The sequence below is a fragment of the Solanum stenotomum genome, chromosome 5, assembly GCF_019186545.1.
Source record: "Solanum stenotomum isolate F172 chromosome 5, ASM1918654v1, whole genome shotgun sequence".
In the NCBI taxonomy this organism is placed as follows: Eukaryota; Viridiplantae; Streptophyta; class Magnoliopsida; order Solanales; family Solanaceae; genus Solanum; species Solanum stenotomum.
This window is the reverse complement of record NC_064286.1, coordinates 36875283-36899196: the sequence shown is the minus strand read 5'-3', so window position 1 is coordinate 36899196 and position 23914 is coordinate 36875283. Positions and strand designations below refer to the sequence as shown.

The window sequence follows — 23914 nt, the reverse complement described above, 5'->3', positions numbered from 1 at the left end:
ATAGCTCTGACCTTGGCGCCAATTATATGTATTGGAACCTTGGGCGTTTGGTCGAAAACCCCCCGTCTGATCATTCACCACATAAGAATTCTCTTCATAGTAACACTCTTCAACCAGTGGTGGATTCCTAGTCAAATAATTCATAGCATTTACCTTCTCCGCACCTTCGCTCACATGCTTCAAAACCAACCCTAGTTCAGTCCTTATCTGAGCCATCTCCTCACGAATCCCATCTGCAGACTGGTTGTTTGTAGTTTGAACGGCAAATGAATTCCTCCCAATCTTTAAATTTCTAGTGCTCCAAGCTTTGTTATTCCGAGAGATCTTGTCCAGTTTCTCCGTGATGTGCTCAAAAGTACACTCACCATATGAACCTCCAGCAATAGTATCAAACACTGCGTTACTGTTGTCATCCTGACCTCGGTAGAAATAGTCCTTTAGCGACTCATCATATATACGGTGATTCGGAACACCTCGTATAAAAGCAGTGAAATTGTCCCAAGACTTAGCATCGGTGCATATGGTGTTCCATGTCACTTCATTGAAGAAATTTTTTGGTGATCCGACATCTATTGTACCATTGGAGAGCCTTGCTATAAAGGAGAATCTTTCTTATGAAAAAGTTATCATTGAGATCTTGGACCGGAAAGTTGAGGAATAAGGAAGTTGCATCCATAACTGTTGTGGAGGAATCAGAGAATTGAGGGTGCTACTTGAGAGTCCGAGGCCGATATGATGTCCCATTTTCCCTATCTATTTCCCTCCGATCTTATTCTAGTTTGAGGTATTTACATCCTCATGGTCCATTCTCATGTCATAGTCATTGTTATGTTTCCTCATGTATGCATGCTCATGAAAATTTGATTTTTGAGATTTTCATTTAACTTTGTTGGTTTCCATGAATATTTGCATTTGAGCATGATTTGCATGTATACCTTATGAAATGATGATTCGAATATGTTTTTGGCTTGGAGTCGATGTCCCTCCTTATTTATGTGCTTTTTGATGACGTTTCATTCATGTTGGGCTGTTAAATATCTTCCCCTACCCTTTTGTATTTACATTAGTTCCATTTGAGGATGAATGTTCCCAAGGGGTAGATAATGTAAACCTCAAATTTCAAAAAAAAGGGCTGCATTAAGTAGTAGTAGGTTCAGGTCTACAAGACAAGTCTATGGTTCATAAGTATTTTACGGGTCGTAGACTAGTCTCGTAGAAAGGGAGGAAATATATTTTTAAAACCAAGTCTTAGTACATTTTCTACAGTTCACAAGGATGGCTTGGCATTCTTTGTATGAGTTGTAGGTAGGTCTCGTAAGTGGATCCTAGACTCCGTGAAATTTTGAGGGTCAAAATTGGTTTCTACAGTTGGTGTCTACTTAAGCAGTTTTTAATGGGATTTTGAGTCTTTTCCCTAATTGTTTTAAATCAAAACTAAGTCATGTTGGCCTTCATCCTAAGGCATATACAAGGATTTTTTGAGTCCTAAATTACCCACTCAAACCCCATTCTCCTAAATCCCCAAAACCTAATAAAATTTATCCTTCCCAAATTCTCTCAAGACTAACGAAAAAGGAGAAACTAGGGTTAATTCAAGTTCATCAATCCTGAATTCCTTTTTGTACTTTAAGTATCAAGCTAGGGTTATTCACCCATGGAGTCCTTTTCTCCCTGGGGTCCCCAAGGTTTCCAATTTTCTCAATTCAATTTCAATTGATCAAGTGAGGGTTTCAATTCAATCTTCATGGGTTTCACTAAATTATGATTTTATTATTGTTGATTAAGTATTATAATGCATGATTTAGTGTAAATACATGATAATTAATTGAAATTATATTAACTTATGCATTATCCATGAGTTTTTATTAAGAAGTCGTGATGAAGTTTATGAACTATGAAATATGAATTTATGAAGATATGCATGTTTTTTTATGAAATGTTGTCAATGATTTGAGGATGCTTCGAAGGGAAAGTAACTAGGTTGGTTGTGAAAGGTTTTCTCGCATGCATTTATGATCATGATTGTGAAAGGTATTTCTCACATATGGATTCACTTTAATGAAAGGTTTTCTCATCCATGTTGAATTATGTTTAAGGAGATATTCTATGGTTTGATCTTGAAATATGTGGATTGGTATTTATCATTGTCTTTCCTATGTTATCTTCATATTTTACTTTAATCTATTATTTCGGGATTTATACTTAGCACAAAGAGGACTTTGAGGTGGAGGCTCAAATAGGGTAGTCTCTAGTAGCAATCTCTAGTCCCTAAATACGTGCTCCTGTAGGATTGTCTTAAATGACCTAGCTAGTGGTTCCACTTTAGAAAAAGATGATATGTACGAGTCTACCTTGGCAAGTAGATTCCTCTTCCATCGATATAAGGGATATACCGGATTCCATGATATATCTCACATGGTCTTACTGTCGGTTAAAGCTAATTTCCCAAAAAAAAACTATGTTTCTTCAAAAGCTTTTCCTATGTGTCTTATATTATTATCTTGACCATACTCCTTGATTTACATGTCATTACTTCTTTAAGTTTTTAAATGTTTAAAGAATGATCATGCCTACATATTTTTAACCTATTCATGCTACCATCCATTTTTACACATATTGCCCTATACATAGTACATTCCATGAACTAATGCATACTTGTGCCTACATTATTTCACTAATGTAGGGTTCGACGCTCCTACCTCCCATTCTCGTGGCTAGTTGACCTTTGGCTTTAACGTTTGGTGAGTCCTCATGTTTCGAGGACAAAGATACTTTTATATCTTTATGCCACCCCCGTTTTTAGACTTTGCATATGATGTAGGGGTTATGTCCCAATCACTTTCATTATGATGTATTTGATGGCTAGTTGAGATTTATGTTAGACTTCTATTTTGTACAACTTATTGAAATATGAAATTCTATATTTTGAATTGTTTACTTCTATTATCTTGTATGATCTATGTTAATTGGCTTGTGTAGAGCCTCTCGGGGTTCTATATGCCATGTTACACCAAATGATATACTTTGGGTCCTGACATTATTTCGTTTAACCTGAGAAGCATAGGGAAAACGAAGACAACCAAATATTTTAAGGAAATTTAAGGATGGTTTGAATCCATACCAAACTTCAAAAGGAGTTCAGTCTTTCACTGCCTCTGTAGGAAGCCTATTTTGGAGAAAAATTGATGTATTTGTTGTTTGGGCGCAAATTTTCTTTGGCAAGTTCTTCTCGTGCTACATGCATCTACTAATCATCATAATGTACATGTTTCTTCTCTCACTTACTCCATTATGTTGTTGAGTAGAGGGATTAGTTAGTTGATAATGAATCCATGCTTCCTTACATAACAACCTTCTATTATCTGTTCTTATAAACTTGATTCTACACTCAGCTTCAATTTCTACTTTGGATTTGAACTTCCGAAAGACATCAGCAGCCTCGAACTTATGCTTGAGAAAATAAATCTAACACATGCGGGTTAGATCATCAACATAAGTAATATAGTAAAGACTACTTTTTAGTGAGGGAGTCCCTACTATATCAACATGAATTAGTTGCAATTTGTTCGAGGCTCTCCAAGTTCTCTTTCAAAATGGAACATTGTTTTGTTTTCCATATTAACAGAAAAGACAATTTGAAGAATTTAGTTCTAAAATAGGCAAATCTTTAATTATTTTTTTATTTGTGCATTTTAAGCAACCCTTCATAGTGATAATGTCGGAGTCTTTTGTGTCATACTTCTGTAACACTTTCTTTGGCTAAAAAAACCACATGCTCATCCTCAAATGGATCTAATGAGAAACTTTTGCCTGTTATTCTTACTTTAAACATTTATTGATCTGAAGCTTCCTTTATCAAACAATGTTTATCTTCAAAATTACTTTGTAGACTTTTCCATTGATTTACCAACACTAGCAAGTTTTCTATATCAGCTACATAAAGAACATAAAAAATTGTTTTAGTACCTGACGCCTTGGGATAGCAAAGGTTCCTTTACTTCTTCCAGGAAGTTTGTCGCCATACATTACCTATTCTGACTTTAGTAATGGTCATTGGCTTCAATTCCTTGAAGAGACATATGTCATTTGTCAGATGATTAGTGCATCCACTGTTAATTAGCCAACACTCGCTCGATGGTCTACTAGAAAAACATGTAGCAAGAAAGAGTTGATCTTCTTCCCCTCTATCAACAATCTGAGCCTCTTGTTTTTGTTGTTGACCATTGTTCAGGCAAATGACAGCTTAATGCTTTCATGCCCAAGTTGATGGCATTTACTGCATCTACCCTCAAGACTTCTCCAACATTTGTATAATAGATGGCCTTTATACAATGCTTACAAGGAGGATAACTTCGCTTTGAGTTTCCAGCTTTTCCATTGGAAGTACTTGCTGGAAAGCCTTCACCATTCTTCTTGTTCTTCTTCTTTCTATTTTTACCTCCATCTTGAGGTTTTGTAAACTGTGCTCCCTCGATATTTCCTTCTTCTCTCATGACCATTCATTTTTCTTAATCTTGTAAAGCATTCGACAACTCTAGAAAGGTGATTTTAAATAAATCCTTAGTGTTTTCCAAAGTAGTTATGGTTGCTTCAAATCTTTCCGGCATAGTTACCCGGATTTTTTTCAGCAATACGTGAATCATTGATCACAGAAGCAAGCAATCTTACCCTATTTTCTATGTTCAAGAGCCTTTCATAGTAATATTTGGTGGTTTCGGTTTTTATCATCTTCTGCATCTCAAAATCTCTTATAAGATGCATACCTCTAATGTTTTCATCCCCTTTGTACTCTACCTTGAGTTAATCCCAAATGTCTTTGGCTGACGTTAGAGCCATATATTTGATTGTAAATTGAATAAGATACTGATGAAAATAAACAGGCCTTTATGATTTTTTGGTTTTCCCGTCTTTATTGTTTTTGATTTGGGCAGTAGTAGAATTGTTAGGCAACGGAGGAACTTCGTATTCTTGTTAGGCTGCCTCCCATAAATCCATGGCATCTAGATACTTTTTCATCCTTATCCCCCAAATTTGATAGTTATCATCATTAAAAATAGGTGGTGTCAATACTGAAAAAAAATTGATTTTGTTTCCATGATTGATAAACTTGCCTCGTTGACTTCAATCCTAACTTTTGTGAAGCACCCATAGATCCCCCAAGAAATAAGTGTTAGGATAGAAATTATGAGTTTCCAGAGAATGAAGAACATAAAAATATGGCTTTCGTAGGTATTAAACAGGTGGAACATAAGTTTAATAAACCAACAAAAATATATTTGATGAAAGCAAAACTACTTACTTCATTATAAACTTAGATTTATTTAAAGAGTTTACAAGCTAACTGAAATGAAGAAACAAATTCCTAAGGACTAGGGATAATAGATAAACTAATTAACTGCTAAACAGTAAATTACTGCTCTATGGAATACAAAGAACTTGGATTGTTGCAGTTCTTATGCAATTTTTTAACACATGACTTCTAGACTTAACAAACTTCTACCAAAGTTGATATCTGAAAACCAAACTGGGCTCATAAATGGAAGACTAATCACTGAGAATATTTTACTTACCCAAGAGATTATACATAGTATCAATAATAGTAGACAAGGAAATGTTATTTTAAAACTAGGTATGGAGAAAACCTACGAACGAGTTTCTTGGTTCTGTATTATGTTATTTCTTAGGAAATTTGGGTTCTCTTGAATCTCTATTGACTTGGTTCGGAAATTTCTTTTTCATGTTTTGTATTCTATCATTACCAATGGTGAAAGGAGAGGATTGAAACTGGGAGATGCTTTGTCACCTTCTAAACTGCAGAACTTTGGAGTAATTAATTAGGACAAGATGTGTTATCCCAAGGAGGAGGAAGGACTTGGGTTTAAAAATCTCGCTGATATACAAAACTCTTTTGTTATTTAGAGCTCGTGCAAATTCAGGACCCAATTCCAAGTCTACAGCTGAATATTTGAAGGCTGAGTATTTTATCAAAGTTAACTCAGTTGAAACTTTACACATCTAAATGAGCTTAAACAAATCAGATGATCATATAAAAGTCCACATAAATTGGGAACGATGATCAGAGATGTGTGAGGATGCGTAATGGTTGTAACACCTCTGATTCAAAAGAAGGAAAATTCAAATTTTGGGTTTCACACATGACCTACGGTTGGTAGAAGCATCTACTGACTGTAGGTAGCATCCGTAGGCGAATGGGGAAATGAGGTTAAATATTAAAGAAAAGTGGAGATATGCGGTGGTCATGTACGGTCCGTAGGTAGACCTACGAACCGTATATAGGCCCCGTCGATGGATGGCCCAAAAACTAGTCACTGAACCCCACCTACGATCGACCAGGATGGTCCGTAGTAGGACTTACGGACCATAGGTCTGAACCGTCGGTGAGGCTCGATAGGTATTTTTAAAAGGGCTTTTGGTCTTTTCCTAATTATTTTAACTCAATACTATGTCGGTTACCTTCTACCCTAGGCCCTATATAAACATTTTAACCCTCAAATTACCCAATTGAACTCTACTAAAATCTCAAGAGTTAACCAAGTTCCTCCTCCCAAATTCTCTCAAGTCTAAGGAAGAAAAAGCAGAGCTAGGATTCCTATCAAGTCTCCAAATTCTCCATTTTTCTTGGGCTTTGGTATCAAGGAATTGGTGCATTCACCCATGGTGTCCCTAAAGCTATCAAGTTTCCAATTCAATTCTCAAAGTATCAAATTAGGGTTCGAATTCAAAGAATGTAGGTTTCTTCCAATTATGATAGGTTATGATTGATTAAGTCTTCGAATGCATTATTTGATGTTAATCTATGATATTTTAGTTGAAATTGCACTTGCCCATGCATAAATTATGCTTTTGAACCATGATCTTATGATAAACCCATGAACTATGAACTATGAATTTATGAAGATATGCAAGTCTTCTTATGAATTAAGATGTATTGAAATTATGCATGTTTTATGATATCAATATTTATGACAAAAGTAAGCTTATAGATGAAGGTATCTATATGTTCTATGAAGCATGATCAAATGACATGAATGACATCTGCATTTGCCCTCAATTCTCTTGGGCTATTTTCCTAAATTAGGTTTTCATGAGTATGGTTGTTTTCTGTAGTGAATAAGAGTGTAGATGTGTAGGGAAGTTGCCAACATGTCTAAGAGTGATAGCATAGTGAAGTCAACCTAAATAGAAGTTCTATGTTTTTGCTTTTTGGGTCAGATTGAGGTAGAGAAATGAAGGGTTAATATATGTGGCAACTGCGACTCAAAAATTGCTAATTGCGATTTAAATTCACTAAGTCGAGCTTGTCAGGGCTAGAATGATATGTGACTAGTGGTTGATGAGTCTGTGATTTGGACTCATTTAGGGCTTTATTTATATGGGTTTAGTATCCTCAAATGCTTATTTTGTGCAAACAACTGATGTAAAACCCTTCATTTCAAGGTATATGGATTGAGGAACAAAGCAAGGACCCTAATTTGCAAATAGGAACGAAGCAAGATGAAAGAATGAAGAAAAGCAAGCCTGGTGATCGCTAAGTTCACTTGGCGAGTCACCGAATGACAACTTGACCGCCTAAAGTTCCAGTGTGCCAAGACTTGAAGGAAAGAACCAAGTTGGCGAGAGCAAGGAGCAGTCGATGAATCACCGAGTGGTTCCGTGATGTAGTGTTGGATCGCCCAAAGTTACAGACCTTGAGGATGTTGAAGGCCAAGGCAGAAAGGTGATTGAAGTGACCAAAGGGTGGATCACAGAGTGGTTTGGCGAGCCCAACTTACTTCTCCATGTGACTCTTCGCAACACATTTTTGGTGACTATAAATACATTTTTGAACATTTAGTTTAGTATCGAAGTTCATATATTTTTAGTCAATTATTGAGTTTTGAACTGGGAGACAAGTTTTCTCTAGTTTTTCCTAAGCTTTGAAGAATTGAAGTTTTTCACTTTTGAGAAATTGGAAGTGGGTATTTGAGATTCTTCGAATTGGAACATTATAAAGATGAAATCAATATTACCCAGTTGATGGAAACTCAATTTGGTAACGATTTTCATCTTCTTATAATGTTTAGCTAAAACCCCAATTCTTGGGTTGTGATTATGTGATTATGGGCTGATTTAGTTTATGGGTATTGCTGATTGTTAGTTTTAATGTTATTTAGAAGAGAGTGCAATCATTAATTGTGGTTTAAGTTAAGAATTGTAGTTGCAAATGCAATTCTACTCTTGTGTTTTTGGCTTGCTCTAGAGAGAGGTTTTAAAATTAACATTATTGATTGATGGTCTATGGATATTGGGTTGTCATGGGTTTAGCTCGAGAGAGTGAATCCTAAACCCTTTTCCACACATTCAGATCGAGAGAGTGAATGGACTAAAGTATAGGTTGTTCTTATTTTGCATGCTTGTTGATGTTTGAGAAAAATCGACTTGATTCGGGGTAAACTGTTCGAGAGAAAGTTTACCTCCTCTATAGTCTTGCTTACTCACTAATATTTAGCTATTTTCTAATAGTTGCAATTATCCATTTGTCTATATAAGCCTATAATTGAATCACATCCCAAGAACCCGTCTTATTATTGTTATTTCGTATAGTTTATTGATGTTTGTAGTTGATAATTTCAAATCAAAACACCCCATTTGATATTCATGTCACCCCATGATTTAAATAATATCTTTATTCAAAAACTTTTATTCCTATGACTGATTTGACCATGTTCACACTTTACTATTGAATCTTAAACACGTACCGCTCCCTATGGAATTTGGCCCAACTCACTTAGTTGGGTTTTATACTGACTAGCGATCATTGACACTTAGAATTGGATGAAGTGTCCTTGAAACGTTAATCAAAATGGTGCTGCTGCCAAGGAGTGGTGTTGTTTAAGATTCTTTTGGTGAAGTTGAATTTTTTTCTTTTTAGTCATAGTTGAATCTAGTTATTTTTAGTTTTGGTTTGTGTGTTGTTGTTTTAAATAGAGGAATTGAGTGTCAACGGAAGCAGTGGTAGCCAAGTGGGCCACCAAGATGACATTGGCAACCTCAACAATGTCAGTGAGCCGAATCTTAATGACCCTCGGCTAATGGGTGGAATTGTGCCATTCGCTTGCCTCAGGCTAAAGGAAATGTCGTGTTCCACATTACAAGCACTATGTTCCAGCTCTTGCAATTGAAAGGGTTGTTTGGTGGGTTGGCTCATGAGGATCCCCATGAGCATATAAGAAACTTTGTTGATGTTTGCGGGCCATTCTCCTTCATGAATATATTCCAAGAGTCAGTTCGGTTGAGGTTGTTCCCTTTTTCTTTAATGGGAGAAGCATGTAAGTGGCTGGCTGAATTGCCAAGAGACTCCATCACTTCGTGGGAAGAGCTTGTCACTACATTTCAAATGCGATTTTACCCTCCTTCGAAGATGATGACCCTTTGGGACAACATCAAAAGCTTCAAGCTTTTGGAGGGTGAGCCAATTCATGAGACTTGGCTAAGATTTAAGAGGTTGGTGTTGCAATGCCCAACTCATTGTTTATCCGACAACGTTTTGTTGCATTATTTTTATCGAAGCCTTGATTCGGTGAACAAGGGCATAGCTAACCAACTTTCTCCAAGAGGTTTGATGCAACAACCTTACATTATAGCAGCCCAGCGTTTAGATTGTACGACCAAAATTAATCAGGCCTGGTTCACCCTTGAAGATCAGGTCTCCCCTCTCAGTTTTAAATTGACCAAGGAGCAGCTTGAGAAAGACCAAGAGAAGGACCAAAACATGGCAAAGATAATGACACAACTAGACATTTTGGCCAAAAATGTCATGAGATTTGGAGCTAGAAGTGTCAATGTTGTGGGTGTTGGGTGTGCAAGTCCTGATGAGGCCAAGTTCAAACTATAGTACAATGAAGAAGGCAGCTTCCTAGCCAACCGAGGTGGAGGTTAGCGTGCTAACTTGTAATGACCCTCCTGGTCATTTCTGTGGTTTACCTTTGGTTTGTCGTTTAGAGCGCTCCTGTAGCGATCCCAAGTCATTTATGACTTATTGGGACTGACAGTTTGGTCACCTAGTCGTTCGTATGACTTTTGTGCGAGTTTTAGTGTTTTTGGAGCTTATGAACCTCGAACGATCGTTTTCTATCAAAAGTCCAAGAAGATGACATCATAATCCAATTCTAACAATTCCATCAGCTCCGAAAGGGTCATTTTAGGCAAGTAGCATGTCGGCATGATTCCCGAGGTTTTCAGTGTTAGTCGGTGCGATTAGGCGTTTTAACTTTAAGTTTAAGCCTAAGTTTTACTTTAGTAAACATTCTGAGTAAACACACTTGGATGAGAATTTCGTTAGCGCGGTTAGCTCCGGAATGTCAATTTTGGTCTAGATTGACCCTTCTTCTGTGTCCCGAGGTTTCAGATATTTTTCCAAGCCCTTTTGTGGTTTTTGACTTAAAATGGCATTTGAGTGTGGCACCCAGTTTTTGTTAAGATGACCTCTTATAGAAATTTTGACTGCGTCATTGAGTCCGGAATATCAAATTTGGTATGGTTTTATATCTCGTTTGCGTGCACGGGGTTCCGAACGAGTTCAGAGCACCCCGTCAGAGTTTCAAATTTTGGAAAGAAATTGCAGAAAAATCTGCTATAAATGTAGAAAATATAAGCAACCCTTTCCAAACATAAAACACTCATAACTCTCTCGTCTCTGCACCGAATTGGACGATTCAAAGTGCGGGAGCTTTGCATTTTCGATGGCTTCACTGTACAGTGTTCGGTAGTTATCGGGTGCACGTCGTTCAAGGTAAATTTGGTTATAAACCAGACTGTTAGGCCTTTTTTCGAGCTTTTGTTTTCTGCATCCTCGCTTTGGTCATATCTCACTCATTTTAGCTCGATTTTAGGTGATTCGAAGTCCCACGTATTGGGAATTGTCGTGGCTTTGTCATACAGTGTTCAAGGAGTGTTGGGAACCTTTTGATTCTCGTAACTTTTGAGTTTAGACTGCTGCATGTTTTCTTTTAAGTTGATTAAAATGTGATTTTTCCTTTCATGTTGGGTTTTGCTACATTTTGAGCCCTGAATTGTGTTCCAATTTGGAACACAAGTTCGGAGTACTGTTTTGGGTCTCTTGACGGAGTCAAATCCGAACAGTTTGGTGTGGGTCCCACGATTCCAGTTTTTACTCCAAATTTGACCCATCTCCATTTGTTGTCATTTTGGTGTCTAAACGACCGTACTAACGTTGTGATCCTATATTCGATAGACTGGAAGTTATCAAGGGTCGTTCGGGAAGGAAAAGCTTCGATAAAGTGATTTGGAGCTCGTGCGGGCTGCCTTAATGTAGGCTACGGCTTCCTTTCTTTTTTCTTGAGCTAAATTGTGTAAAAGCTTGCCGATTGAAGTGAATTGGGGGTGGGTACTAGTTTCCTACTTTACTTTGATTAGATACCTTATGTTAGGATCGATTGACCATATTTCGGGTGTAGTATCATGTTAACCGGTTTAGTAGAGTTGCATAATTATATGCTAAATGCTATTGTATGCTTGTATGATATGTGTTGTATGCCTTGTTTATCCTTAATCGTAAGAATGATATCCTTAGTCTAGGTTAGGCTAGCATTGCCTTAAACTTATAACCCGTGTGGACTGAATAGTCTTGACTTTCTGCCAACGTCGTTCAGCTGACTTATCTCCTTGTAGACTTGAGTAGCAGACTGGACTTTGATAGTTTGAGCCTTCGATTAGGAGTTATCGTTGCTTGCTGCACTTTTGTATCTTCTCCCTCTAGTCCCGACGCGTTCTCGAAGGTTTGGTGCATCACTAAAGGTATGGGATTGAGATAGTATAGGCTTGGAGCCTTTTTTGAGATTTCTTAGTGTGGATGACGTTCCATGGTGGCTGTTGTTGGAATGGGTTCTATTAGAAATACCATCACCCCCGAGGTCGTTCATTCTAGCTAGGCTGAGACTGTATCGATGGCTGGGTAAACTCGGTGATATCAGCGATCACCCCTCGGACTCACTTTCTAGATGGGCTGGGAGTGTGCTACTGGTTGGGTGTCCCCGGGTCGTTTTTTCTAGCTAGGCTGGGAGATGACTGCATGGTAGGATGACTCGCGATATCTACCTCACTCACGGGTCCCTCTTTCTAACTGGGCTGGGAGTGGACTGTTTGGTTGGGTGCCCCTAGGGTCACTCTTTCTAGCTAGACTTGGAGTGCACTGCTGGGTTGGTGGAGTCTGATGGATTATGTTGGTTACTTTGGGCTGGGAGCCCGGTTTTCTTGTTTCTCATTAAACTGAGATGTTCTCTGTACCCGTCGGGCTTATGGGGGTCCATTCATGTTTTTTTTAAACTGGCGCACGAGTGTACCTTCTAGGCTTTTGGGAGTCCAGTTAGGTTTAGTTTAGTTGTACTTAGTTTATTTCTTGTATGCTCGTTTGCTTTCTTTTCATATCTGCTTTGACATTTCTTTGTCTAAAATCTATCCTTTCATATAGTTTTTACCCTTTTTTCTCAATCGACCTGTGATGTCTACTGAGTACTTGTGGTTTTGGTACTCATGCTACACTCTGCATCTAGTTCGTGATGCAGGTCCCAGTACCAGTTACCAGCGGTGATTAATTCCAGCCTTCTTTTGTAGCTGTGATTTGGAGATGAGGTCGAGCAGTTGGCATTTTAGGTTTGTCTTATATCCTTCTTTTGTTTTAGCTAGTCTTGTTGCCTTTGAGATACGCTTTGTTGTGGTGCACTTTTTGATGTTGTACTCTTTATTAGATAGCTCTGTACTAGTGACTTCCAAGTTCTGGGAGGGATTTCTGTATATATCTATTTTGGTTTGCTTCCAACTTTTTGTCTTTGTTAAGATTATTGTTTTCGCTAGTTTCTGTTCTTTTGCTCATTGCTTGATGTTCTGGGTTACGGGTTGGCTTACCAACTGGTAGGGCATAGTAGGTGCCATCATGACTCGAAAAATTGGGTTGTAACAAGTTGGTATCAGATCCCAGGTTCATCGGTCTCATTTGTACAAAGCTAACGTCAGGTAGAGTCCTTCAGATCGGTGCGGAGACGTTTGTAACTTATCTTCAGGAGGCTACATGATGTCTTTAGGAAGATTTTCTCTTTTGTTTCACTTTCGTGCAACGTGTTTCTTATTGGTTCCCTGAAATATCACTTGTTTCACTCTTTCACAAGATGGCTCGCTCGCGAGGTGGCGCAGCCAAGGCTGACATACCCGAGCCTGGAGATAGATCCCGATCTTGGGGTAGATGCCGACCCCGAGGTTGAGACAAGGTCGTAGCATCTGCCCAGGAAAGAGAAGAGGATCCAGAGCCAGAAGCGAACCCTACAACACCTCGTATGCCAGATCAGCCGGTGGGGTTGGGGCCAGCCTAGCTACCACCCAGACCAGTTTTGACTCCAGATCTCCAGGCAACTATTGCTCAGCTCTTGGGTGTGCTTAGGAGTACGGAGCAGCCACCCGCCTTAGCTACACCAGCACTAGTACCGCAATATTAGCCTACAATGAGGGCACCTCAGGTCCAGGTACTACCTGAGATAGTACAAACCTTGGCAGATATAGCTATGTCGTTAGAGGACCAAAATATGCCTGCTGTGTTTCTCAGGTTGAAACAACCGAGGTTTTCTGGGGTTGTGGGTGAGGATTCCCACAAGTTTCTTACTACTTGCCTTGAGAGGGTTCGCACTTCGGGTCTAGTGGAGTCTAGAGGGGCCGACTTTATTGCTTACCAACTAGATGGGCCAACCAGGCAGTGGTGGCGCACATTCATTCAGACCAGGCCAGTTAGATCTCCACCAGTATCATGGGATGAGTTTTCTGAGGCCTTCTTGCCCAAGTTTATCCCTCGTAGCGTCAGAGACCACCTCAGGGATCAGTTCTGCAAGTTGGACTATGGCTCCATCTCGGTGGCAGAGTACGAGACTAGGTTCCACGAGCTCTCCCGTCATGCCAAGATGATATTACTTACAGAGGAGTAGAGAGTTAGGTGCTTTGTTCATGGGTTGATATTACAGCTTCGACTTGAGACCTAGTCCTTAGTTTATACAGGTTGATCTTTTTTAAACGTAGTTGACCAGGCCAGTACTATGGAGCATCTTTGTTGCGAGGCCCACGGGGGCAGCGAGAAGAGGGCTAGGCATGAGGGCAGCTACAATGACTCCCACACCAGGTCTAGGGATTATTATGATAGTACCGGATGACGGTTTTGACAGGTTCAGTATAGCCGGACTACCCGGTCTTTCACTTCAGACATCAGATGGTGGTTGGAGCGAGGCCAGTTCAAGTCAGGGTCGTGAGGTGTTTCAGTTGGGTTCTTCAGGCCATGTTGGTCGTTCTTCTGGGAGTCATCCTCAACAGGGTTGCTCTGAGTGTGGTGAGATGGGTCATTGGGCCAGGGACTGCCCTCAGCATATTGGATTGCTCCCGCTCCGTGGTCAGGGTCAGGATCGTAGAGGTGGTCATCAGGGTATACAGGATGGTCCCAGAGGAGGCAGGTCAGGTGGTAGGTTTTATGGTCAGGGCAGAGGCAGCCATAGCTATTTTTATGCAGCTCTAGCGAGGGCAGAGGCTGAGGCATCAGACGATGTGATCACAGGTATGATTCGTATATGCCAACAGCCCACCTTGGCTTTATTTAATAGGGCTCTACTTTTTCGTATGTTTCTATTTACTATGCCTCTTCTTTGAGTATGATATCTAAGCCTCTGGTAGCGCCGTTGCATGTGTTGACTCCCGTGGGGGTGTCTTTAGTAGTGGATTAGGTATTTCGATCCTTCTTAGTTACTATCCAGGGGCGTGACACCCGGGCTGACCCTATGTTGCTTGACATGGTTGATTTCGATATGATTTTGGGCATGGACTGGTTATCCCCTTATCGCTCTGTTTTAGATTGCTTCTCTAAGACCGTTACGTTAGCCATTCCTGGTATTCCTTCGGTGGTTTGGCAGGGATCTCGTGGTAGCACCCCAGTTGGGGTTACCTCTTTTATTTGGTCTAGGAGGCTAGTGACAAGCGGATGCTTATCATATTTGGCCTTTGTGCGTTATGTGAGTAGGGAGGTCCCTCCGGTTGAGTCAGATCATGTTGTTCGTGACTTCTTAGATGTATTTCTTACTTACCTACCTGGCTAACCCGCAGAGCGTGATATTGATTTTCTGAATAAGCTTGAGCCGGGAACTCGACCTATTTCTATTCCACCATATCCGATGGCTCCTGCAGAGCTCAAGGAGCTCATTGCTCAATTGCATCATCTCTTGGGTAAGGGATTTTTCAGGCCCAGTGTATCACCTTTGGGCGCTCCCATTCTTTTTGTTAAGAAGAAAAATGGTACGATGCGCATGTACATTGACTATAGGCAGCTGAATAAGGTGACATTGAATAATCAATATCCTCTACCTAGGATTGATGACCTATTTGACCAACTATAGGGAGCTTCAGTGTTCTCTAAGTTTGATTTGAGGTCCGATTACCACCTGTTGAGGATTAGGGCAGCGGACATCCCTAAGACTACATTTAGGACCCGCTATGGCCATTATGAGTTCTTGGTGATGTCATTTGGGTAAACTAATGGCCTTAATGCCTTTATGGACTTGATGACACATGTGTTCAGGCATTTTCTTGATTCCTTCATCATAATCTTCATTGATGACATTTTGATATAATCGCGGAGTAGGGGTGATCATGAGCAGCATTTGAGAGTTATGCTCCAGACTTTAAGATATCAGTGGTTTTATGCCAAGTTCTCAAAGTGCCAGTTTTGGTTAGACTCTGTAGGGTTCTAGGGGCACGTCGTATCTAAGAAGGGCATTATGGTAGATCCAACGAATATTGAGGCTGATCATGATTAGGTTAAGGCTACCTCAGTTACTGAGATTTGGAGCTTCATCGAACTAGTAGGCTTTTACAGATGATTTTTGGAGGGTTTCTCTACCTTGGCAGCACCTCTAACCCGGTTGACTCGTGTTGATGTTCCCTTTGTTTGGTCAGAGAAGTGTGAGGCGAGCTTTTTGAGGCTTAAGGAGTTATTGATCACCGCTCATATATTGACTCTTCTAGTTGAGGGCGATGTCTTCATGCTTTATTTTGACGCATCCGTTGTTGGTTTGGGTTGTGTATTGATGCAGCAGGGCCGAGCTATTGCTTATGCGTTGAGGCAGCTTAATATTCATGAGCGCAACTACCTCACCCATGAGTTGGAGTTGGCGGCGGTAATTTTCACAGTTAAGTTTTGGAAGCACTACTTGTATAGAGTTTGATGTGAGATCTATTCCGATCATAGGAGTCTTCAGTACATCATAAGCTAGAGGGACCTTAATTCGAGGCATAGTCATTGGATTGAGCTCCTGAAGGACTACGACCTCTCTATTCTCTATTATCCGAGCAAGGTGAATGTTGTAGTTGGCGCCTTGAGCCGGAAGGCGGTAAGTATGGGTGGTCTGGCCTTCTTATCTATTGAAGAGCGACCCTTGGCTTTGGACATCCAGTTCTTAGCTAATATTATGGTTCGATTAGATATCTCAGATTCTAAACGCGTCTTGGTGTATATGGGAGTTCAGTCTTCTTTTCTTGATAGGATCCGTGGTTGTCAGTTCTAGGATGAGGCCTTGGTGGCCCTTAGAGATCGAGTATTAGCTGGTGATGGTGGTCAGGCTACCTTAGATCCTGATGGAGTGTTGAGATTCGCCAACTGCATTTGTGTTTTGAGAGTTGGGGATTTGATACAGTTGATACTTTCTGAAGCTCATGAGTCTAGATACTTTATCCATCCGAGCACAGTGAAGATGTATCGTGATTTGAGGCAGCATTACTGTTGGAGTGGCATGAGGAGAGATATTGCTGACTTTGTTTCTCGTTGCTTGTGCTTCCAGCAAGTAAAGGCCGAGCATTTGAGGCCTGGTGGTGAGTTTCAGAGGTTACCTATTCTGGAGTGGAAGTGGGATCGCATTACTATGGATTTTATGGCAGGCATTTCACAGATTTCTAGAGGTGTTGACAGCATTTGGGTCATCGTTGATCGATGACCAAGTCAGCATATTTCCTTCCTATTCAGTCTTCATTTATTGCCGAGAGGTTGGCTCGTATCTACAATCGGGAGGTGGTTCGACTTTATGGGTGCCAGTTTCTATTATACCAGATCGGGGTTCTCAGTTCACGTCTAGCTTTTGGAGGCCCTTTCAGGAATAGTTGGGCACTAGGGTTGACCTTAGCACAACTTTCCACCCGCAGACTGATGGTCAGTCGAAGCGTACTATTCAGGTCCTTGAGGAAATGCTGCGGGCTTATGTTTTGGAGTTTGGTGCTCATTGGGACAAGTTCTTGCCTTTGGCAGAGTTTGCGTATAACAACAACTATCATTCTAGCATTCAAATGTCCTCGTTCGAGGCCTTGTATGCTAGGCGTTGTCGTTCTCTGGTGGGCTGGATTGAATGTACAAAGCCTAGGCTGCGGGGTACAAATTTGATTCAGGAGGCTTTGCACTAGGTGAGAGTGATTCAGGATAGACTCAGGACGACTCAGACTAGGCACCAGAGTTATGCATATCAGAGGCGTCGACCTTTAAGATTCTCTGTTGGTGATCGGGTATTCCTCAGTGTGTTGCCCATGAAGGACGTGATGAGGTTTGGGAAGCAGGGTAACCTTATCCCCATGTACAATGGACCTTTTGAGATACTCTGGACAGTTGGGGAGGTTGCTTATGAGTTGGCCCTACCTCCATCATTTTCAGCCATCCACCTAGTTTTCCATGTCTCGATGTTGCGCCGGTATGTTCTTGATAAGTCCCATGTACTCCAGTATGATGCAGTCGAGTTGGATGATTGTTTGACATTTGTAGAGGAGCCAATTTCCATTCTAGCCAGTGATGCGAAGAGGTTGCGGTCGAGAGATATTCTTGTTGTTAAGGTTGATTGCAGGCTTCGTCAGGTCGATGAGGCAACCTGGGAGACTGAGCAAGAGATGTGAGAGCAGTTTGCCGACTTATTTGAGCCTGCAGGTACTTCTTAACCCTTATATTCATGGAGGAAAGTCCTTTTTAATAGTAGATATTGTAATGACCCTCCTGATCATTTCTATGTTTTGCCTTCGGTGTGTCGTTTAGAGCATTCCTGTAGCGACCCCAAGTCATTTATGACTTGTCGGGATTGACAGTTCGTTCACCTTGTCGTTCGTTTGACTTTTGTGTGAGTTTTAGTGTTTTTGGAGTTATGAACCCTGAAAGATCATTTTCAATCAAAAGTTCAAGAAGATAACAGCAGAATCCAATTCTAACGATTCCATCAGCTCCGAAGGGTCATTTTAGGTTGGGAGCATGATCAACATGATTCCTGAACGAGTTTAAAGCACCCCGACGGAGTTTTAAGTTTTGGAAAGAAATTGTAGAAAAATCTGCTATAAATGTACAAAATATAAGAAACCCTTTCCAAACTCAAAACACTCATAACTCTCTCATCTCTTAACCGAATTAGGCCATTCGATGTGTGGGAGCTTTGCCTTTTCAATGGCTTCGCTATAGAGTGTTTGGAAGTTGTTGGGTGCATGTCGTTCGAGGTAAATTTGGATATAAACCTGACTGTTAGGCTCTTTTTCGAGCTTTTGTTTTTCGCATCCTTGTTTTGGTCATATCTCACCCATTTTAGCCTCTAATTTGGGTGATTCGAAGTCCCACATGTTGGGAATTGTTGTATCTTTGTTGTAGAGTGTTCAAGGAGTGTTGGGCACCTTTCGATTCTCGTAAATTTTGAATTTAGACTGCTGCATGTTTTCTTTTAGGATGATTAAAATGCGATTTTTCCTTGCATGTTGGGTTTTGCTGCATTTTGATCCCCTAATTGTGTTCCATTTTTTAACACAAGTTCGGGCTACTATATTGGATCTCATGTCAAAGTCAATTCCGAATAGTTCGGTGCAGGACCCATGATTCCTATTTTGACTCCAAATTTCACCCACCTCCGTTTGTTGTGATTTTGGTGTCTAAACGACCGTACTAATGTTGTGATACTATATTTTATAGAGTGGCCGCATTCAAGAGTCGTTCGGGAAGGGAAAGCTCCGGCAAAGTGATTTGGAGTACGCGCGTTCGGCCTTAAGGTAGTCTACGACTTCCTTTCTTTTAGATTGAGCTTAATTGTGTAAAATCAATTCGATTGGAGTGACTTAGGGTTGGGTACCAGTTTACTACTTTACTTTGATTAGATACTTTATGTTAGGATCGATTGGCCATATTTCGGGTGTAGTATCATGTTAACCGGTTTAGTAGTATTGAATGCTTATGTGTTAAATGCTATTGTATGCTTGTATTCTATGTTTTGTACTCCTTGTTTAACCTTAACCGTAAGCACGATGTCCTTAGTCTAGGTTACGCTTGCATTGCCTTAGAATTATAAATCGTTTGGGCTGCATAGCCTTGACTTTCTGCCGACGTCGTTCGAATGACTTAGCTTATTGTACACTGGACTAATAGACTAGAGTCTGATAGTTTGAGCGTTAGATTAGGCGTTATCGCTACTTGCTACACTTCTATATCTTCTCCTTCTAGTCCCAAAGCATTCTCGAAGGTTTGATGCGTCACTAAAGGTATGGGATTGAGATAGTATAGGCTAGGAGCCTTTTCTGTGATTTCTTAGAGTGGACGGCGTTCCATGGTGGCTGTTGTTGGATTGGATCTTATTAGAGATACCATCACCCCCGGGGTCGTTCTTTCCAGATGGGCTGGGAGCGTATCATTGGTAGGGAGGACTCGGTGATATTGGCGATCACCCCGGAGCCTTTTTTTCTAATTGGGCTAGGAGTGTGCTGTTGGCTGGGTGCCCCCGGGTCGCTCTTTCTAGCTGGGTGGGAGCTAATAGCATGGTAGGACGACTCGCAATATCTACCTCACTCAAGGGTCGCTCTTTCTAGCTAAGCTGGGAGTGCATTATTTGGTTGGGTTCCCCCTAGGGTCACCTTCTCTAACTGGGCTGGGAGTGCACTGCTGACTTGGTGGAGTCTGATGGATTATCTTGGTTATTCTGGGCTGGGAGCCCGACTTTTTCTTTCTCATTAGACTTAGTTATTCTGTGTACCTGTAGGGCTTATGGGGGTCTGTTCAGGATTTATTTAAACTTGAGCATGAGTGTACCTTCTGGGCTTATAGGGTTCCAGTTAGGTTTAGTTTAGTTGTACTTAGTTTGTTTCTGGTACGCTCGTATCCTTTCTTTTCATATCCACTTTGACCTTTCTGTGTCTAGATTCTATCACTTTTTATAGTTGTTACCCATTTTGCTCAGTCAACCTGTGATGCCTACTGAGTACCTACTGTTTTGGAACTCATGGTACACTATGAATCTACTTCGTGATGCAGGTCCCAGTACAAGTTACCAGCGGTGATTAGTTCCAGCCCTCTTCTGCAACTGTGATTCGAACATAAGGGAGAGCACCTGGCGTTTTGGGTTTGTCTTGTCTCCTTCTTTTATTTTAGCTAGTCTTGTTGCCTTTGAGATACGTTTAGTTGTGGTCCACTTTTGAGACTTGTACTCTTTATTAGATAGCTCTGTACTAGTGACTTTCAGTTGCTGGGAGGGATTTCTATATATATCTATTTTGGTTTGCTTCCGACTTGTTGTCCTTGTTTAGATTATTGTTTTCACTAGTTTCTGCCCTTTCGCTAATTGCTTGATGTTCTGGGTTACGGGTTGGCTTACCTTCTGGTAGGGCATAGTAGGTGCCATCATAACTCAAGAAATCGGATCGTGACAAGTTGGTATCAGATCCCCAGGTTTATTGGTCTCACTTGGGAAGAGCTAACGTCTAGCAGAGTCCAGCAGATCGGTGCGGAGACATCTGTAACTTATCTTCGGGACACTACAGGATGTCTTTAGGAAGATTTCCTCTTCTAATTCACTTTCATGCAGCGTGTTTCTTATTGGTTTCTTGAAATCTCACTAGTTTCTCTATTTCGCAGGATGGCTCGCTCACGAGGTGGCGCGTCCAGGGTTGATTCACCCGGACCTGCAGCACCTCGTATACAAGATCAACCGGTGGGGCCGGGAATAGCCCAGCCGCCACCCAGACCAGTTTTGACTCCAGATCTCCAGGCAGCTACTGCTCAGCTCTTGGATGTGCTTGGGGGTAAGCGGCAGCCACCTGCCTTAGCTACAACAGCACTAGTACCACAGAATCAGCCTACAGTGAGGGCACCTCAGGTCCAAGTACCCACCTGAAAAAGTACAGCCCTTGGCAGCGGACATACCTGTGCCGCTTGAAGACCAGAAGATGCTTGGTGTGTTTCTCAGGTTGACACCACTAAGGTTTTATGCGGATGTGGGTGAGTATTCCCATAAGTTTCTTACTACTTACCGTGAGAGGCTTCGCACTTTGGGTCTAGTAGAGTCTAGAGGAACTGACTTCATTGCTTACCAGCTGGATGGGCCAGCCAGGCAGTGGTGGTGCACATTCAGTCAGACCTGGCCAGTTAGATTTCCATCGATATCATGGGATGAGTTTTTTTTGGCCTTCTTGGCAAAGTTTATCCCTCGTAGTGTCAAAGACCGCCTCAGGGATCAGTTTTGCAGGTTGGAGCAGGGCTCCATGTCAGTGGCAGAGTACCAGAATAGATTCCACGAGCTCTCCCGTCATTACGAGATGATATTACCGACAGAGGAGAAGAGAGTTAGGTGCTTTGTTCGTGGGTTAAGATTACAGCTTCGACTTGAGACAAAGTCCTTAGTTTCTGCGGGTTGATCATTTTTAGACGTAGTTCACCACGCCATTACTGTGGAGCATCTTCGTCACGAGGCCCAAAGGTGTAGCGAAAAGAGCTCTAGACATGAGGGCAGCTATATTGACTCCCACCCCAGGTCTAGGGATTATTAAGATAGGACCGAACAACGGTTTCGAGAGGCTCAGTATAGCCGGCATACCTAGGCCTCTCTGCAGGCATAAAATGGTGGTCGGAGTGAGGTTAGTTCGAGTCAGGGCCGTGAGGTGTTTCAGATGTGTTCTTCAGGCCATGGTGGTCGTTCTTCTAAGAGTCGTCCTCGACAAGGTTGCTATGAGTCTGCTTACATGGGTCACTAGGCCAGGGACTGCCCTCAGCATAGTCGAATTGCTCCCGCTCCTTAGAAAGCTCCCCCGTCATTACCAACACCTCCAGGTATAGGCCCTGGTCAAGGTCAGAACCGTAGAGGTGGTCATCATGGTATACGGGGTGGTCCCCGAGGAGGTAAATCAGGTGGTAGGTTTGATGGTCAGGGCAGAGGCAGACATAGCCATTTCTATACTACTCCAGCGAGGGCAGAGGCTAAGGCATCAGACGATGTGATCACAGTAACGATTCTTTTAATCTATCACCACGCCTTGTCTTTATTTGATTCAGGCTCTACTTCTCCTATGTTTCTATTTACTATACCTCTCGCTTAAGTATATATCTGAGCTTCTGGTAGCACCGTTGCGTGTGTCGAACCTCGTTAGTGAGTCTTTAGTAGTAGATCAGGTATTTCGATCTTGCTTGGTTACTATCCAGGGGCGTGACACCCGAGCTGACCTTATATTGCTTGACATGGTTGATTTTGATATGATTCTGGGAATATACTAGTTATCCCCTTATCGCGTTGGTTTAAATTGCTTCTCTAAGACTGTTACCTTAGCCATTCCTGGTATTCGTCCGGTGGTGTGGCAGGTATCTCGTGGTAGCATACCAATTGGGGTTATCTCTTTTATTCGGGCTAGAAGGCTAGTGGCTAGCGGATGCTTATCATATTTGGCATTTCTACGTGATATACGTAGGGAGGTACCTTAGATTGAGTTAGTTCCTATTGTTCGTGAATTCTTAGATATGTTTCCTACCGACCTAGCTGGCCTGCCCCCATAGCGTGATATTGATTTTTTGATTAAGCCAGAGCCGGGTACTCCACCTATTTCTATTCCGCCATATCGGATGGCTCCTGCAGAGCTCAAGGAACTCAGTGTTCAGCTTCAAGATCTCTTCGGTAAGGGATTTATCAGACTTAGTGCACCACCTTTGATTGAATGGTTGGGTGTCCCCTGGTTGGGTGTCCCCGGGTCGCTCTTTTTAGCTGGGATGGGAGCTGACTACATGGTACGACGACTCACGATATCTACCTCACTCACGGTTCCCTCTTTCTAACTGGGCTAGGAGTGGACTGTTTGGTTGGGTGCCCCTAGGGTCATTCTTTCTAGCTGGACTGGGAGTGCACTGCTCCCTTGGTGGAATCTGATGGATTATCTTGCTTACTTTGGGCTGGAAGCCTAGTTTTCTTCTTTTTCATTAGACTTAGTTATTCTGTGTACCTGTCGGGCTTATAGGGGTCCATTCATGTTTTATTTAAACTGGCACACGAGTGTACCTTCTGGGCTTATGGGGGTCCAGTTAGGTTTAGTTTAGTTCTACTTAGTTTATTTCTGGTATGCTCGTGTGCTTTCTTTTTATAACCACTTTGACCTTTCTTTGTCTAGATTCTAACCTCTCACATAGTTTTTACCTTTTTTTCTCAATCGACCTGTGATGTCTACTGAGTACCTGTTGTTTTGGTACTCATGCTACACTCTGCATCTACTTCGTGATGCAGGTCCCAGTACCAGTTACCAGTGGTGATTAGTTCCATCCTTCTTTTGCAGCTTTGATTTGGAGACGAGGTCGAGCATTTGGCGTTTTGGGTTTGTCTTATCTCCTTATTTTGTTTTAGCTAGTCTTATTGCCTTGGAGACAAGCTTTGTTGTGGTCCACTTTTGGATCTTGTACTCTTTATTAGATAGCTCTGTACTAGTGACTTCCAAGTTCTGGGAGGGATCTCTATATATATCTATTTTGGTTTGCCTTGTAACTTTTTGTCCTTGTTTAGATTATTGTTTTCGCTAGTTTCTATCCTTTTGCTCATTGCTTGATACTCTGGGTTATGGGTTGGCTTAC

General features: G+C 41.4%; 1 protein-coding gene across 1 annotated transcript in view; it reads right to left on the bottom strand.

Annotated features, from left to right (window-relative positions):
* The window catches only part of LOC125865145 (probable protein phosphatase 2C 10), an 878192-nt gene that overhangs the window by 529176 nt on the left and 325102 nt on the right, over window positions 1-23914 (bottom strand). The gene's annotated exons all lie outside the window — the stretch shown is intronic.